Source organism: Lissotriton helveticus, chromosome 6 (genome assembly GCF_964261635.1).
Source record: "Lissotriton helveticus chromosome 6, aLisHel1.1, whole genome shotgun sequence".
NCBI lineage: Eukaryota > Metazoa > Chordata > Amphibia > Caudata > Salamandridae > Lissotriton > Lissotriton helveticus.
The window spans coordinates 1,115,828,459-1,115,848,626 of NC_136067.1; positions in this window are offsets into that span (position 1 = coordinate 1,115,828,459).

Sequence of the window (20,168 nt, forward strand, 5' to 3'; positions counted from 1 at the left end):
TCAACTGGAGTACTTTCTACTGGCTAATCAGTAAGTGCTACCTCGTTGGGTAAATGTATAGTGCTTTTACAACACTACAGCTGCCAAAAGTGCCAGAAGAGTTGTCTACAGCGACCATGTGTGTATTACTATTCAGTCGCGCCGAAGGGCGCAGGGGTCCCTTTGAGTGAGCTGTTAATCATAGTGGGTAAATGGCGGGAAGACGGTGCACACCGCGAGTGTGTGGGCGGAGCCAAACGGGCGGGGCGTCCATGCGAGTTCACATGCCTCTAGTGTGTATAAAATGGTCAGAGACCGATCAGAGCAGCAGATAAGGAGAAGGAAGCTCCTGGTCACAGGAACAGCATGGCGATTTCGCTCGTAAAAGTCAAGGATGCAAAGGCCTCTATCCAGCATCACAGCTGATTTTCGACGGTAGATTTGGGAAGAAAGCACACCTGCCCAGCCTCGACAACGCTCACGATTGTTTTTGGGCTGATGATGAATGCATCACTGAATTTGAGCTTCAACTAGGGCACATGCTTTATTGATATCTGTAAGTGCTTTCTGTTGAGGTTTAATTTTTGTGACAGGACCATCGTGCCAGAATGAACCCTGCCCTTCATATCACCGATGTGCGCTGGGGTCCCTTGAGTGAGCTGTCCATCATCCTGTAACTATTTTAGGATGGCGCCGGCAAGCTGCCAGCGCCATCCTAAAATAGTTACTTAGTTAGCTTCAACAGGAAGCACTAATAGATAATTCTTCCTGTTGAAGCTAACTTAGTAACTATTTTAGGATGGCGCTGGCAGCTTGCCGGCGTCATCCTAAAATAGTTACAACAACTTCAAGCTTGAAGGCTTGAACTTTTGCCCCCCGGATCCCCCGCTCGCGGATTTGCGGATTTTTGGTAAATTCGCGGGAGTTCACGGATCGCGAATTTACCGGAAATCTGCAAAATCCACGAGCGGAACGGATTTTGTGCTCATGCTTATTCATTATACAATCTAAAATACAGCCAAGTGTATACGATGTAGTCTCAATAAAAGTCAGGAATTTCAATTCAAATAGTTTAAAACTATATATGTGCATCACCTAATCATTCCATTGTTACCACCCCAGTAAGTTCTCTTTTAAATTTAAAGAATTTTTTTTTTACAATTCCATTAAAGGGAAAGTGAGTGATTATTTTATACAATTCAAAGATGTTTATACAGTCAGAAATATATTAATCCTTGGTGCACCACAGCTTTAGCCCTGCTTTTTTCCTTAACAGTCCCACAATAAACAAACATCTAGATTAGGCGAATATGACATGTGGTACAGTGCTAGTTGTCATTACCCTTAGTCCATCTTGGTGCTTTCTAAATCCAATTGTATTACATAACGGTTGGATCCACTACCTCCTTGATCTATCATACGCCGGACAGAAAAACAAAATGTGTGCTATGTTTTCTGTGAACCTTTGAGCATGCGTAGTGCATAGAGTACAAGAACGATCTTTCTTACCACCCAGTTCGCTGTGTGGCTCATAATCTGTAAAATATTGTACCTTACCTTTAGGTATAAAGTTCCTGCTAGGTGCGGTTGCACATCATCAAGAAACTCCTCCCGGCTCGGACTTGGTTTAATGGTGAGAAATTGGGATGATAACCTTCCTAGTCTCGGGTCAAAATGGAGTGCGTTTAGTATGTGTTTCCAATAAGTTCCCTTCAGTGTATCTTTACAGCTAGATGTTAAGCTGTGTGGGTCGGTCCAATATGATTCGAGTCCTAGTTTTATGAGCCAATTTCATACAAATCTTAGCCAAGGGAAGGTGAGGCATGTATCAATGGCCAGTAATTTACGCATAGTTCAATTTACATCATTAGATCAGAGCCAAGTTCCTCAATGACACGCTGCAAAGTTTCTATGCGAAATGCTGCTAATTCCTGAGCGACAGCCAAAAGTTGGAAATGAAAGCTCTTCTATAATCAGGTTCTGCAAGCCACTCAATTCAATTTATTTATTATGTTTTGGCTCTCAAAAGAGGGCCAGATAAGACAAAATACAACAAATACAAACACACATTTTTCTTAAATGAAATAACAACTACAACATTTTCCAATAACAAGAGAGTCAATGTCACAAACCTCCATATTTCATCAATAAATAGCTAAAAAACATTTAAAAAAGTTAAAAATATTGAAGTAGAACATTTCATTTGGAGGCGAGTATAATGCCTGTAAAAAAGAATTCATATTAAGGATACCCAGTTGCAGACATATTGGTTTTATCCACTTCAAACAAAGTGGACGCAATGCATGGCAAATGAACAATATATGGGAACGATCCTGAACAGATATGTTACAAAAGTTACATCTAGAAGAGGATCCATACCATTTTGCCAAAAGATTATTCAAGGGTAACAGGTCCTGCCTTAACAGGAACCAGAATCTCCGAATACCATGGGGTAAATTCCAGGCGACATAGGGTTGGGCAAGCTTCATAGAATATGAGGTAACCAGAAGATCACCTCCCCTCTTTGCTTGCATAGACTTTTTATCCAACATAAAACATAAATCCCATGACGCCTGTTTCAAAAGGGATTTTAACTGGTAAGGAGAAATAGTAAAGAGAGTACTCTCTTCTAATTCGAGAAGTGCCACAGCCTTTCTAAAGTTCTTAACAATTTGGGAGTACTCCTTTAAATTACCCAACAATTCCCCTTTAAGAAGGAATCTCAAAGTCCCCATTTCACCTCTAGCGAGGCTAACAGCCCATCGAACTAAAGCAGATAGGCCCTGCGCCCAGCTGCTACGGAGACCGAATTCCATTCTGCACGCAGCCACGGAACAGGCCGGGTTAAGAGATGTAATAGACCTTAATAATTTTCCTTCTATCGTCTGCAAAAAGCCCCAGTGCTTTATGTCAACCAGTTCCATTCCATACAGTAACGTTGGAGGAATTTTTGCCCTAAAAACCTCCAATAAGCAAGCAAAATGTCTTCTCCCTGTGGCGGAGTAAAGGGCACTCAGACTTTTGCCTTGGGAGCAGGCTTTACGGGAATTATTATCAATATGAGGCTTCTCACTCAAGTTAGCGGAAATTATTTTTCCTAAAAAGGTGTATGTCTTAACCACCTCCAGTTTCTGGCCGCCTACTGCCCACCAAAAATTCTCAGATTTGGATTTTTTCTTTCCTGTAATGCACATGATTTTACTTTTTGACGCATTTATCCTCATATAATGGGACTCTGCAAACAGATGTAGAGCCTGCAGACGATTGGCCAATCCCTTAGGAGTTAAATCCAGGATAAGAATGTCGTCTGCGTATAGCAGGCAGGAAATAGAAGATCCACCCACTACCGGGGCTATGCCAACACAAGATGAAAGGGTAGCAGGTAGATCAGCAATATACAGAGAGAAGAGTAGAGGTGCAAGAAGGCAGCCTTGTTTTAATCCATTAATGGAGGGGATAACCCGTGATAAACCCCTTTCTCCTCCTTGTAACACTCGGCACCAGGTGTCCGTATGGAGGGATCGCACCAGGTCTAGTAGGAGGGGAGGCATTCCCAAATCAAACAATTTTCTCCACAGCAGGGGACGGTCAACTTTGTCGAATGCTGTGGAGAAATCAATAAAAGCCGCATACACTCCCCCCCCCCGAACTCTTATATATTTGTCCGTAATAACCTGAAGGGCTGTAAGATTATCCAATGTACCATGCCCCTTGCTGAAGCCAGTTTGTTCAAGGGGCAGTATCTGATTCGCCTGAACCCAATCCGTTATTAAAAAGAGGAGACATTTGGCAAAGACTTTGCCAATGGCATCCAGGAGAGCTATCTGGCGATAATTCATAGGATTATCCCTATCACCCTTTTTGAATAGGGGGACCAATATGCTCCCCTTCCAAGAAGGGGGTATGATTTTGCTAATGAAGCAAGATCTAAATAAAGGGAAAAGAATCTTACTCCATGAGATAGGATCCTGCTTCAAAACTGAAATGGGAAGTTCATCAGGCCCCATTGCTCCGGAGGAGCGCATTTCCCTAATGGCCAATTCAATAGTTTTTTTCCGATGGAGAATCAACAGGTAACACATCTTCTTTAATAGACTCCTTACAATCTACCATTGCGATATTCCCAGCATACAGGTTGGAAATATGGGTAACCCATGATAATTCAGCAATGGGAATAGGGAGAGAGCTAACTCTTGCTCCACAGCCCTCGCCAATGAGAGACCAAAATTGTCTTATTTTGCCATAAACAGCGGCCTCCCGAAGTTTTATCCAAAGTGAGTCTTCTTTTTCTTTTCTAAATTTCTTCCTGATTCTGTTTCTCCTTCTTTTTAGCAAACATATTTTCTTATTCATTTCGATAGATCTACACAAAAATTGTTCCCGCACCAATTTATTTATTTCTTTGTTTAGGAGGAAAATTGGTCTGGGAACATAAATCCTTTTCTCAGAAAACCTGGACCTTTTGGCAACAGAGATGACCTCTTTCATAAAATTCTCAAAATGGATCAATTCTGAACCCTGCCAAACATTCAGTTCTGATATTACTTTATCAAGTATGCCCTCCAGGCCTTTCTTGGCTTTAAAATTCCAAAAACATCTACCAGAATCCCTATGAAAGTTAACTAAGTCACTGCCAAAGGACCATGGATCAGAATCAGGAGGAAGAAAAGAAAGGCTTATGGTAATCAGGTTGTGGTCGCTAAATTGTGTCAACGAGACCACCAAATCCTTCACTAAGGAGAAAGTACAATAATCAGAAATTACATAGTCCAGAATTGACTTACTTTGGGAAGATCTATGGGTATAACTGGCAGGGACATCGGAAGGAAGCCTCCCATTCACTATTAATCCCTCTGCCGCTGCAAGTTCTTCTAACAATAACTTCCCTCTCTTATTAGTTTTAATTTTACTAGGGAAGAGGGATTGGGGAATGAAGAGGGCTTCTTCTTTAAATTTATTTCTATATAGCTCTAGGCTTGAATTGGAAACTTTACAGTTAAAATCGCCCACCAGCAAAACATATGGGGGAAATTCCACATCTTTAATCTGCTTAATATATGAAAACATTTGCTTCAATAGGATATTAAAACATTCATCGGGTGGAATATAGGCATTTAATATTACCAAGGAATTATAGTTTCCCCTGCTATTTAAGCCACAGAGGGACACAGCTTGAAATAAGTTGCTGGGATCAACATAATGGGTGAAGTTCCACTTCAATCTATTAGATAAAAGGCACGCAATTCCCCCTTTTGCACGCCCTTTCTTCGATGGAGCAGCCACCGCCTCTAATACAAAATAATCTCTCCCTACACACATTCTACTAGCGCACCAAGTCTCTTGGATGCAAATCACACTAGCGTTCAAAGAGAATAAGTACTGTAATTGCTCAGGGCTACTGTTTATCCCGGCGGCATTCCAAGAGATAACTTTCAAGTTACTGCTAAAGATGTTGGAAAAGTTTAGGGTTATCTGTGGTTTTACTAGATAAAGCACAGGGCAGCCAATTCCACCGCTGATTGTCTTCTATTGGGAGACTATTCTGAATTAAAGGGGGGGGGGGGCATTACATGTGTCACCAGACGAGTATTTTTCGATACCCATATTTTTAAATCGTCATAAGAAGTAGTATGCCCATTTTTGCCATTGCCCTGCTGGGGTAGTCTATTATAAGGGAAACTGTCTCTACGAGAAGAAAAAACAGGTAAAACATCAATTCCCCTACGCTGGAAATTCTCAGCCTGTTGTAATATAAGATTTACTATAAATTTAGAATAGAACTTTACCCTAGCATAGGGCGAGGTAGCTGTTCCGGATAGGAAAACTAAGTCAATATCATTTGTTTGGATTAACTTTAGACTCTCTATGCTTTTGAAACATTTGAGTAGCCATGCTCTATTTAGAGGCTGATCAGAATCAAATAACGATAGAAAATCCAAAGTCAGTGTATCAACAGAAGCTTCTGATACTTTTGTGGGCAAATGGTGAGGCCATGTAACGTCGACACCAGTAGTATGAAAAACAGGTGCTAGTGGATTAAGAACCACAGGTACGATAGGACCAGACTCTATCAGCTCTACTGCGGAGGGAGTTATTGACAAACCTGCTACATTTAAGGAGGGGACTCCCGCAGGAAGAATGGTACGTTTAGGAGAATTTATAATATTTATTGCAGAGAGATTCAAATTATCAGAGGAAAGAATGGCAACTTCCTGACTCAAGGGCCCATGCACGTGCTCCTGAGAACTAGGTTCAATTATATCAGGAACAACAGAGTCTTCAAAAATTATTTGTCTCTGCTTTTTTTTTATATATCTGCGGATTGGTTTTCTCTTTGTCACTTTATTTTTTCTATGATTTCCAGATTTTACTTTTTCAACACCCCCTATGACCTTACTTTCGGGGACAAAAATTGGGAATAGCTCTTTTTCAAGTTCTGGAGCAGTAACAGACATATTTTCTTCTTCAATTACAAGAACAGAATTTCTTACACAATTAAATGCAGAAGATGTGGAGACTAGAGGAGGCTCATAATTAGAAATAACCACATGTTTATTTTGGACTGGATTAACATTTCCGGCTAAGTGGTCACTACTCAGCTCAGACCCTTGCAATCCCGCCTTAGGATCTAAATCACGATCCTTTTCCGGAAGCTTTAATAGTAAGACATTTAATATCTGAGTAACTGACTCCAAAATACAATCAGAGCTACCCACAAATTTACCCAATAACATTAAAATGGATGCCAACAAATGTTCCAATGCAATCATAGATTCAGAAATAGGTTTTTCCAATTTATCAGAGCCAGGAAGACTAAAGGACCAATGCCAGGGATGTTAAGCAATGGGCTCTTCGATATATTATACTGTGAGGAGATATCTTGTGATTTTATGGAGGGGGTACTACTATAAAGCAGAAGTCCAAATGGAGTAACACCAATAGGGGACTTGATCGCTTCTTCTGGTTTCAAAGAAACATCAGCTAGGTATCGGCCGCATAACTCCAGGTCAATACTCGACAAATGGGAGTCCCCCCTCACTTCCACCATTGGCGGTGAATCTTCTTTTGTTGGCCGCCTTCAGAACTGGAAACAGGGGATTTGATAACACTAGTTATTGCAACAGACACTGGACAAGGCTCCTCAAAAGTCAAGGAGCCAGAACAAACTTCATTCAACGGAAAAGGAACCTTCTTAACCACCGCAGGGGTTATGCTAGATGGAGAAGCTATAACAGAAGCTTTGTTCGCAGAGTATAACAAAGCCTTATCCTGGGGTTTTTCCCAAAGATTCAACAGCTGACATTGTCCCTTTAACAGCAGATTTGTGGCAGCCCTGTTTCTGAGGGGGTTGGAACGTGTCTTCGTACAGGACCATCCCCCCAGTAATCTCCCTGAGCGTAACTTTTTAGCAGTCATCTTTGTGCTTATAATAGAAAGAGAAACGTAGTCCCGATGAGTATGATTAATAACAGATTACACTAAAAATATAAATAAATGGAGGTGAGTCTCAAAGAATTCCTGAGTAGAAGGAAAAAGGGCTAAGCTGACATGTTATACCATGTAGTGCTGTACAAGAAAATAATTACAAACAAGGTAATTAAAATGTTAATAAGTGGGCCCAGCCCAGCCTACTTCAGCCACTGAGGGCCACAGAGGGCCCGCCCTTTGTCCGGGCTTAGTCCGGCGCGTCCTCGCGGGACGAGGGACCTGCCGGTGATTTAAACGCCTCCTGACGGGCTCGTTGCCCCTAGGGATGCTGGGGGATGTATTCCGGCCGGCGGAGCAGAGCCCGGCCGGTCGGATGCAGCAGGAAGCTGGCGGAGCCAAGCCCGGCCGCTGAGCTGCGAGGAGAGGCTTCGTGTCAGGCAGCAAAGTTAAAGACAAGAAAAACGGGGAACTCGGCCCCTGCCGGTGATTTAAACGCCTCCTGGCGCGCTGTTTCCAGGCGTGCTCGTTGCCCCCTAGGGATGCTGGGGGATGTAGTCCTGCCGGCAGAGCAGAGCCCGGCTGGTCGGATGCAGCAGGAAGCTGGCGGAGCCAAGCCCGGCCGCTGAGCTGCGAGGAGAGGCTTCGTGTCAGGCAGCAAAGTTAAAGACAAGAAATGCTGCTAATTCCTGAGCGACAGCCAAAAGTTGGAAATGAAAGCTCTTCTATAATCAGGTTCTGCAAGCCACTCAGTCTCGGAGGATCTAGTACAGTCAGTGTCAGAATTCCATGAGCTTCTACTCCAGGAACCAATAATTTGATCTCAATTATCAGCGCTGAGGTTCTGCGTCTCACTCCTCCGGATCTCAGTATCCCAGATTTCTCTGTTCCCTGCCTCTGTGATTAGATACGTCCACTCTAGGGCAGCATCCCTCTGGCACATCACTCTTGTTCTCTTTGATCTTCTCAAATTTGCCTGATTTTGCTCTGTATCGCTTTGCTCTGATTCAGGCGATTCAGATATTGGAGTAACATCTCCTTCAGATACAAGTCTCAGGTTCAGCCTTCCTTGTCTTACAAAACACGATTCTCTTTCTACTTTTGTTCTTCTCCACAGCACTTGACCATGTCCCACACTAGTCTCTCCAACTGAGTCTGACTCTGTAACCACTCGCAACATTACCGTCCCCCTCAGAGTTTATATCTGGGCCTTTTGTAGTTTCGACCGCCTTCAGCTTGACCCGGTTGGACACCAGCTTCGACAAGAACCCCAACAGCTTGATTCAGTACCAACAATAACAAATCAGGCCAAATCAAAAACGTCTAAGAGCACACTTTTGCCATCCTTATCATCATCATCATCATCTTTTTATTGTGTGATTATTTAAAATCATTACAATATTTACAAGAAATAAAAACAGTGCAACAACAAATACAAAAAACTTATAAAAATAAAGTGGAGTCAGAATAATCTGTTTCAGATAATGTTCTCTCTATGGATGTATATTTTGGAATGAAACGTACTAAGTCTGTCTGCACACTTTTGCCATCCTTATCTTAAGAGTTCTATTAATTTGCTCCACCACCCCAGACACTTCCGGCCTATAACTACAGTGCAATCACTGGTCAGCTTGTAACGCAGTACACAACTGTTTCATGATCTCACTGTGGAAATGTGTTCCTCTATCCGACGCTAATGAAGTTGGAAATCCTAACTTCTGTATTAACTCTCTAGGACTAACTTTGCCACTGTGAGACTACCACACCTTCTAGTTGGTTGGGCCTTAATCCACTGTGAGAAGACACACACCACCACCAAAATGTATCTCAGTCCATTGCACCAGAGCATCTCAATGCAGTCAAGCTGGATCCTATCAAGAGGACCTCCCGAACTCCCAATGTTTCTCTGTTGTAACCGTATCTAGGACCCTATTTAAATATTCCCGATGTATGACCTCATGTGGTTATAACAAATCATATCCTTATGAAGGCATAAGAATCATATCCATATTTAGTCACAGCCAATGCAGTCCAAATACGGCAAGGCTACTCCCATAGACTCCTAGAAAGCACAACGCGTTCTTAAACAAACCAAGCCTCCAGCAGCCCGGGAATTACCCCTGCATCTGTATTGATTTGTCCTAGAACTCCTGGAGTCCTAAAAAGAACTGCGAGTTCTTAGTGACGTCTTATGTCCAACCTTACGTCAAACTCGGCACGTTCCAGGTATAAATATACCAACAGCTGCCATAGCAAAACACACGGTGGTTTGGAGCAGATCAGACATCTACTTGCCCGACGCCCTGCTGTGGCAAGTGCCGAAGGAAGCCGACCCTCCCATTGACGCACTGAGAGAGACACTGTCTTTTCTCCTGCCGAGAAATCCAGCTCCAGTGTTTCCAGTCACCCTTGCGGGTTGCTGGGAGATCGAGTCCTGAGAATGAGATGCAAGACCGCCTTCATTCTATAACCAAGGTACGGAGCTGATTAGATCCTTAGAGAATTCTTGATTCAGAGTCTTGGCAAAAACTATTATAACTTAAACTGCAGCTCCCTTACTCCTTCCCACGTACTAGGCTTAGGTTAGGTACACCGGGGTAGGCATATCTTAGAAGCACCAGTTGAGTACGTTTAGTCATGGTTTTATATATGTATATATTTTATCTATTTTAAACACCGTATGGCTCAGAAACCATACCATGCTTTTACAGTATTATTTTATAATACTCCTTTTACTGTAAGCACTTTACTTTATAACAAGTATTCTCTTGCATGAGAAAGAAGACTGTTTAATAAATAACCACTTTTATTGAAAACACCCGTCTCTCTATTTCTCTGCGCTTCTGGTGAAACTAAGCATGCACGATTGACTGAGTGAAATAGTTATCTATTGTTTCCGCGACTCTGGAGATATACTCCTTATTCTGGAGGGAGCAAAGTTGTCATGTTTATGCGGTTGTCAGAAACGAATCCCTTCTTGTCTATTCAGGAAAGTTAACACCTTCTTGTTTACTCGAGAAAGTTTCTAGTGACCTCTGAGCTAGCTGGCATTCATAATTAAGTCTAACATATTCAATAGAGACCTAGTCGAAATCAGTCCTACGTCTAAACTATCGTTTATGTTATTCCAATGCGCAGAGCCTATTGGGAACATAGGAACTACACTACATGGCGCCCAACGTTTGGTAAGGCGATCATTTAATGCTAGATACTAGAGTAACTCAGTCGTGCTTCTCACACAGACCCCTTTTTCCTGTAAATACTCCAATAGACGTCTGGAGTGGGTGAAAGGTTAATATCCGCCAAAACTTAGTGGGAAGAGATTCCTATGTATTAGTTTTTGGTTTAGTCAACATTGAAGGATATAGTGTTCCAAAATATTGTGCACATAATCTTTGTTTCCTTGAAACTTGCTCTGCAAACTTTCTGTCAGCAAAATGTCGGAAGGTGAAGAGGAAAGAGAAAGAGAAGCGTTAGCAGCTCAAATTTTAGCGGAAGACAAAAGTCTCCGGCAAGATGACCCGGATGCTATAATCATCCCAGTCAATGTAAGGAAGAGTGTAACTTACAAACTTATAAATAATGGAGTATCACCAAGAGGTGGTACAGTCATATTTGTGGTAGAGGCCCATGAATATCGGCAGACAGAGGTATTCTATTCCTGGATACATTTTCCAGCAGCACATGCTGTGACACACGAGTTCCACTACTACAAAATAGAGGTATCTCCAACGGAATACGTTCCTTTCGAGGACATTGAAATTTCACTAACGTACCAAGAGCACCAGCTCTGGTTTAATGGCGCCCTAAAACATCAAAATCACTTCACCAGGCTCGGTCCACTAGGTAGACCAGGAGCCACATGGCCGGTTCTAGCCGGCTATACACCACATCCTGACATTGAAGAAATGTCAAGCGGAGAACTTTTAGTTCAGCTAAAACAACTAATTAAAATACATAGACAATTGGTCCAATATGTCATGCACAGCACACCCCTCAACAGTGGAACACAAATAAAATTACACCACAGACTATACAATCAGTCATTGGCAAATTACCCGCAAAACGGGAACAAATTCCATTCTGGTTAGCTCAAAAGATTACTCAGATAGAGGCAGTATTTCCTGATACTACACCTCATGACAAACACAGAATTCTGACTATCTGTCTTCCAATGGAGATCGCACCACATGTGGAGGACTGTGACACTTGGGGCACAGTCTTTGCTTCGATATACACAAAAACACATTGTGTTTCGTCTATGGCGGTTATACCAGACGTACTAAGAAAGATTCAAAATGAATATAGTCCAGAGCCTGCTTTAAATCTAGGTATGAAATTACTGAAAGACTTTAAGCAAGTCTCGGCTATACTATTAGCCAACATAAAAGGAGAAGCAGCATCTGTGGCGATCCGCCAAAAATGTAAAGAAACAGATATAGCAGAACAACCTTTTGAACTTGCCAGAATAATTGAAAAATCCTATGAAGAATTAGGTAGAGATAGTTTGGGTGGGAAACCACTAAAACCACAACTAACTGAAAATCCTGATAAGAGCTTTATTAAAAATAATCTCATTACTCCAAAAAAGAAGTGGGAGGGTAATAAACAAACAACTCCCAGAGAAAAACAGTTCCAGTCCAGAGGAAGGTCTCCCCAACGGAGAAATAGATCTCCAGAACGGGGGGTAGGTCTCCACAACGGGAGCCCTCTGAAAAAAGATACAACCTTAGAAATAGGGATAATTTAAGAAAACCTGACAGATATCAAGATAATGATACACGTCCCTCTCAATCTTTTCAGACTTCCTCACAGAAATCGGAAAGAAGAGGGCGGTCAGAACATAAAGAAGAGCGCGTCAAGTCCAAAGACAAGGAACCCACTCATCAAAGTAAAAAATTACAATTTCCAAAAAAGAAGGTAGCCAGTATTAGAATAAGACATGCCGAAGATTCTGAGGACACAACTCAAGAACAGAGAATGGGCCCAGACAATGCTAGACAGCGCAGCAGAAGTGACCATAGCTCCCAAGATCCTGATGAATCTTCTGGAGACAGTGGACACGAATGAATACATTCAGGTGGAAACTGCAGACACCAGAGTTAGTGTGCCCCATAAATTATATGAAATAATATTACGTATAGAAGGGGACAAAACTAGGAAAATAAAAGGTCTCTTTTGGGAGAAACTATCTAAAGGCTATGATATCCTGCTAGCAGAAAAGGACTGGCCACCAGAGTTTGTCAGGGAGTGCCCACATGGCGAGGAAATGATTATGCCTGCCTTCTCTAATCACATTCCAATTCATAAAAAATACACATATGCTAGACAATGGGCAGTGGCCTATGCCCCTGCATTATATACAAATCATGTAGGATGGGATGAGGATTCTCCTCACCATAAAATTCAGTTAAAAAATCAACCTACTGCACAGAGGCAGTATCCTGTTAAGCAAGAAGCTAAAAAACAAGTCAGGGAGATCTTAGATCAACTTGAATATCAGGGGGTGATTGAAACATGCACCTCACAAATGAACAATCCTTTGTTTCCTGTCTCCAAGCCAGACGATTCATATCGTCTAGTTTTGGACTACAGACATCTAAACTCATGCTGCAAAACATTTGCAATACAAAACTCACACAGTGCAGCACTAATGAATAACATCATGCGCAAAAAATATAAAACAACATTAGATATCTCAAATGGTTTCTTTTGCCAAAATATTGCACCAGAAAGCAGGTATTTGACCGCTTTCTCAAGTATCGGGGCCTAAAGGCAATTTTGTCGTCTCCCCCAGGGATTCAAGAACAGCCCAGGATTATTTTCAGCCAGGGTAACAGAATTACTACAAATGTATGATGATGAGGCATTATCTTATGTCGATGACATCTATCTTACAGACGATGACCTGGATACACACTTGAAAAGAGTGAACACCATTATACTTGGGTTCGCATCTGAAGGGTACGAATTCAACTTTAAAAAGTCCCGAATTGCCCACCTCACTGTCCTATTTTTAGGATATGAATTATCAAGTGAAGGCAAAAGCCTAGCAGACAACTTCTTAGAGAAGTGTGCAGTACTCCAAGCTCCAAAAACGCTGAAAAACTTACAATCAATTCTAGGTTTCCTGAATTTCGGAAGACCTTACATTCTAAACTATGCAGAGAGGGTTAAACCTCTCTACGAATTAATAAAACCTGATTTCAAACCAATCAATTGGACTCAGAAACACACAAACATTTTAAGATCAATACAAACAGATATGTTAACTAAAACAAAACTGCAAACACGCGCAAATGAACGCAACCTTGTAATTAGAGTCATCCCAGGAAGATGCGGATTCACGTACCTGACCTCTAATGAGGGAGAAACGGTACCAATAGCTTATAAATCACACTTGTACACACAAGCTGAAATGAAATTCAGTTGTACTGAAAAAATGTGTATATACAAATTTGATCCTAACTTAAAAACGCAAGAATTTCTTCAATACGAATATGAATGTCCTCTGCCGGCTGAAATTCTGCCTCTCGAACATTACGGCTGTGTAATATATACAGACGGTTCAGCACAACCCGCAGTTGGGGGTAAACAAGCATATAGTGCTGCGTGCGCAATCGCTAAAGGTCGGTGGCACAAATGAAAATTTAGACCCCTGGTCACTAAAACTCAATCACTCGGAGACTGTACAGCCCAGCGAGCTGAACTACAGGCTTTCAAGATGGCGCTTGAAAATACCGATCGCAAATTCCCCACACTAATAGTGTACGATTCGTATTATTGCGTCCAGTCTTACAACGAATACTTGCAGAACTGGGTTCAAAAAGGTTTCAAAGATGCAAAAGGTGGCACAATCAAGCATAAGTTGCTTTTGGAACAAGTAGTTCTTTTACAGAAGGAACTACAAAAGACTCACGTGATACATACACTGAGTCATCAACGTGATGGCATTCACGTTGCAGGGAATTCATTGGCTGATGAAGCCGTGAAGGCAGCTGTGCAAACGGCTTCCGTAGCTGCCATTACCCGGTCAAAAACAAAAATAGACAGCGAGATAATGCAAGCTGTCAGTGCTTCAGTAAAAGACAGTGGTAAGACACTCCCGAAAGGCTTTCCAGTAAAGTACTCATACAAAACTGATGCGAATAATGTTCCTTTTGCTGTAACCCCTGGAGTGGGGGATAGAGCAATTCCAAACATGGACACAGGTTAGGACTAATTTTAGCGGCACATGAAGGGCTCGCCTCTGCACATGCTGGTGTTTCCGCCACAGTATTGTTATTAAAACAGAGATATTGGTGGCCACGCATGAGAAAACAGACTAGAAACTATGTTCTAGAATGTGACATGTGCCAAAGAATGAAAGTATCAACAGTGAAACGACCGGCACAGACGCCCCTTCTAATCTCAGATAAACCATTAGCATGTGTTTATCTGGACCACTGTGGTCCCTTACAAAGGGATGGCAACTATAAATATATTATGGTCACAGTGGATTCCTGCACGAGATTCATTTGGATGTGGCCCCAGCGCTCGGCTGACGCCAGAACTGTTATAAAAGATTTGCGAGTCTTTACCGGCACATACGCAATTGGCATGCTACATTCTGACTAGGGTCCTGCGTTTAGCTCTTGAGCTTACAAGGAGGCCATGGCCACCTTGGGCATTGCATTGCAGTACCCTAGTCCATTCCATCCCGAGGGAAATGCGGTAGTGGAGAGAAAAAAATGTGACATAAAGCAATCTATAACAGCGAGGGTATTAGGTTCGGGTGACGGGTGGGTGAAACATCTAACAAGTGTCCAACATAGTCTTAATAATCTGCCAAGAAATTCTCTGGGGGGAATCACTCCGTATGAACTTTTGTGTGGTACTAGAATGATAATCAAAGACCTTGATTTTCAGACTTAAGTGGTAGAACAAAAAACCTTTGATATCAAAGATCGTTTGGCTGTTTTACAGGACTTAAATAAAACAAGAAGAAGTCTAAGTAACACAAAGCTAAATCCAACGGCCACTGAAGAAAAACCAACTGTCCCAGCAAGACCTGTCTGGATTCAAAAGATTGGGGATCTGGTCAGAGAAAAGATCGCGGTGAAGGAATTTGGGCCTTCTTACAGAAAAGCAGTATCTGTCTTGGCTATCAGCGGAATAAGATCTGTAGTACTACCGCCCTTTGCTGGTAAAAAAGAGAACAGAGTTGTATCAATCGACCTGGTAAAACCACAATCATGTGGCCAATAATAAGTAGTAGGCCCAGTGGACTCCGAAGAAGTAGCAGAAGACCAAACCTTGCTACAATTCAAGAGGTTCAAACTGAGAGACTAATCACATTTGATAAACCTGCAGTGAATAAAAAAGGACTATGCAACAAAGCCATGGAACATGTGCCTCTTGAAACCCAAATTACAACAGTTCGTCAAGAAACACCAATCTACAATGATGTAGCCTCTGACTATACAAATGCAAAGATTAATGAAAATCCGAAAGCAATTCCAACAATTGACAGAACTGCATCTGGCTACTTCATCAATTTCGATGACTTTTCTGATGATCCAAGTGAACATGAAGAAACGCCAGCAACGAAAACTTTCAAAGAAAAAATGACTGACCTCTTTCATCAACTCAAAGAAACATATCTGATTTCACCATGGATTGAATTATGGATTATTTTAGGTGTACTTATCCTACTCTGGCTCATTTTGGTTTTAAGCTTGGGAAAAATGATTGAAGGAAAATATATTACAATGGACACAGCAAGTCAGAACCTCAACTTGGTCCTAAAGCCTCACAGATCTTTTCACATTGAAAAAAGAGAACTATCATCAGTAAACATCACAGCCATTCGTATACCTGGTGGTGTAGCATGGGACACTGCTGATTACGACATATATGGCCCGGTTTAGCTTTTGAGATATCCACATCAGTTCAAGGTTTCATTAAGTGCCTTTTTATCACCTAGTACTTTCTCTGATGATTGGGACTTTGGAAATATTAATAATATGATGTCAGATTTAGAAATGTCAGCAAAATTTACAGAACATGATTATTTAGAAGGCTCATCAAACTATGAAGAAATGTATTGCTTTAATCATTATGGGCATCACTATTTGCATAAATCTGCTAATCCTAGAAAAGCTTTTGCTTATAATCAATGGGAACATTTTCCAACACCGCCAAAAGGCAGCTCGAAAACATTTTATGAGAAATTCCCATACTTCTCAGGGTTTAACATCACTGATCCAGAAACGTTTTATTTTAAAATGTTAAATAAGACAGGAATGAAAAACATGTTGACATACACTAAATTGATATATTCCACAAAATTTTATGAAAAAATGTCTACATTTGGTTTTGAATTTTTGAAAAACAACATTGAAACAAAAACCATTTGGGGTACAAAAGATTGGCAGGTACAAGGTCTAGAATCATTATTTAGAGCCTGCATGATCCCAGAACAAATAATGTTCCTGAATGACACCATTCAACAAACAACCTGTCTTGGCCTAGCCAAGATAAAGGACTTAAACAAACCATCTATACCAAAGCAAATACCTGATAGTAATAGCTCTACAGATGCGGAAATAGACGTATCCCATATTTTAAAACAAAACAGAACTAATCCTGATTGGAGAAAATGGTTGATCTGGCCCACAGACACTAATAACTGTTAAGATAGATTCCTGAATAAAAGACAAGGGTTCAAACAGAACAGGCCAGACCCAAGATATTCCCAGAGACAACATCCAGGGATAATTACAACATACAGTGTAGAGAAACTATGCCTCGAATGGCTACAGAAATCCACACTGCCTGAAATTATGCAACACTTGACTTTACTTAAAGAAGATGCTGACTTGCGAGATTTCATACTGGGACCTCGCAAACAGCGTCAAAAACATTTCATATACGCCAGTATATACGCTGCTTACAACGAGGCTGGAAAGTAACGCAAATTGAAACTGCAAAAAAAAATACGAGAAATTGATCGTATTAATTTGGAAAAATCACTGTCCGTAGTGGACAATGGGTTAACGACTGTCCTCCAGAATTTATTCACTGGACAGCATTGTATCATCTGCTATTGATATAATAGAACAGGATATGCTAATGTCATAACATGGCCAGTCCCAATTACGTTCTATTGTACAGTTAGGGTGGACGTTGCAAAACCTCCGTTCAGGCTACGTGCCATGGCGTCTAATCAACAAAACGTCATTATTTTCTATCTTTAACCTTACTGATAAACAAATCTCTTTGGCACAAAAAGGAGCAGACTATATGGTGCTGAACGTTGAAAAACTAGAAAAATTGCCATTGACAGTCTCCGAAAGACCCGTCATTGAATGGATAATACATGGCACAATTACAATTCCGATTACGACTTTTCAGTTTCGATATTGCCAAAAGCATATACCAGCAGGCATGTATGAAAGGTTGGGTAAAGGTTACATCAAGTCGACCTAGAATCTACCTTATACACATAAATGTTACAGTGAGGGGAAAAAATAGGTATTTCTTAGTGGTAATAACTGTAAAAATTCAGTAAGCGGTACACTTCTGTGTCAAGGAATTAACTTGCATGGAGCCTGTGAAGGTTCATCAAATAACCTTTCATGCCACCTGCAGGGCACCCCGGCTACACAGATGGAGCCTTTTTTCAGACAACTTTCCAACTGCAGTTACGTTATAATAAGTGACCGCAGCTGTTGTGGCATGGTGCCAGGAAGGGCCTATCTCGTCAGTGTAACTTCCATGGTCACTTGCTGTATGCAAGTATTGTATCCAAACAACAAACCAGACAAGGAGGCAACGATATGGCCTTCTCTGAATATCTCTTCTATTCGAATTGATACTTTAAGCAGAATGAAATCCATTATTTTACAAACAGCTGTGCGTTTAACCTCATCCAAAGAGACGTATGATCTGCAAGTTGCAAGGACAGCGGCAGAGATACATGCATATTATCACCAAATTGCCCCGTGCATTTCGCAGAAATGTTAGGTCAAATTTTAAACATGTCTGATACCAATGGCATCGCACATGTATTTAAGACAATTTATTCTGGACTATTAGCACCCTTTGAAGCAGTCCTGAGCATCTTCCCGAATTTCGTGCACTCTGTGTTTGGTGGCCTGCCTCTGATCTTGGGACTCGTAGCAGGAATTTTATTTTTGTTCCTTCTGCTCCGATATGGCAAATCCAGCCACTACCATGGAAGAAACAATCCTTGCGATGAGATACAGAGAAAGAATAACTTAAGTACTCGGCTTAGCTCGGCTAAGAGGTCTGAATACCACATGGTTTCTTTCATTCAGACCAATCTGGCAAGATTGGTTCCTACCTGTTCTACGATGCCTGCTATGCGGAGAAGAATGCGTGTTGGACGTCTGTCTCACACTACCATAAGCAGTACCTTTGGATATCGATACTTTGCTTGGTTCGGTAACGGCTCATGCAACGTGTTGTCCCCAGCGACTACCTATTCTGATGACGGCATTCGTTGAGACTTCACCATTACGATTAGGTGACGTTGAGGTACGAGATGAAAGCGGCACACAGGTACCACCTTCTGTGACCATTGCTGATCTGAACACCGATGACAGCAATGCCTCTCATATCTGCACTATTTCTGCTTTTTCGAACTTGGTTGAACTTTCACCTATTGTTGTAGACAAATTCTTTGCCACCCTATCTGAGTTAATGTTCTCTCCTAGCAACGAGAATAACTTTTGAGCACACAGCGTTCCCTGAACTCTGAATTCAACCTTCAATTTGGAAAAACAGAAACTTCTAAAAAACTGAGGAACTATTTTTTTCCCTGAAAGCAAAATTATTTTTCCCTGTTCCCAAAATATTTACTTTTTTTGGCACACGATACTCTGCTTAAAGTAGAACTATTCTTAGAGAACAAGATTTCTATTTTGAAACTCTAGAGACAATATTTTGATTCAGCCTCTAGCACATGTACAATCTTGTATAAATAGGTGATGAAATGGTCTCGACCTTCTCTTCTGTATTAAGAGCCATTTCATGAATGTAAATTTCGTGATTCATTCAGCCAATTTTGACGTACTATATTTGCTTTATCTGAATGATACCACTGCTTAAAAACGTACAGTATATTACTCATTTTTCGTGTATATACCATTTCAAATGCATTTTATGTATTTTGGGGTGGGATGGAAAACACATGCATATTCATATGTTTAAAATTGCTTAGTATTTAGTAATGATGGACATTATATGTGGAGTGGGTGTTGTAAACGTATCTAGGACCCTATTGAAATATTCCCGATTTATGTCCTTATGTGGTTATAACAAATCATATCCTTATAAAGGCATAAGAATCATATCCATGTTTAGTCATAGCCAATGCAGTCCAAATACGGCAAGGCTACTCCCATAGACTCCTAGAAAGCACAACGCGTTCTTAAACAAACCAAGCCTCCAGAAGCCCGGGAATTCCCCCTGCTTCTGTATTGATTTGTCCTAGAACTCCTGTAGTCCTAAAAAGAACTGCGAGTTCTTAGTGATGTCTTATGTCCAACCTTACGTCAAACTCGGCACCTTCCAGGTATAAATATACCAACAGCTGCCCTAGCAAAACGCACAGTGGTTTGGAGCAGATCAGCTATCTACTTGCCCGATGCCCTGCTGTGGCAAGTGCCGAAGGAAGCCGACCCTCCCATTGACGCACTGAGAGAGACGCTGTCTTTTCTCCTGCCGAGAAATCCAGCTCCAGTGTTTCCAGTCACCCT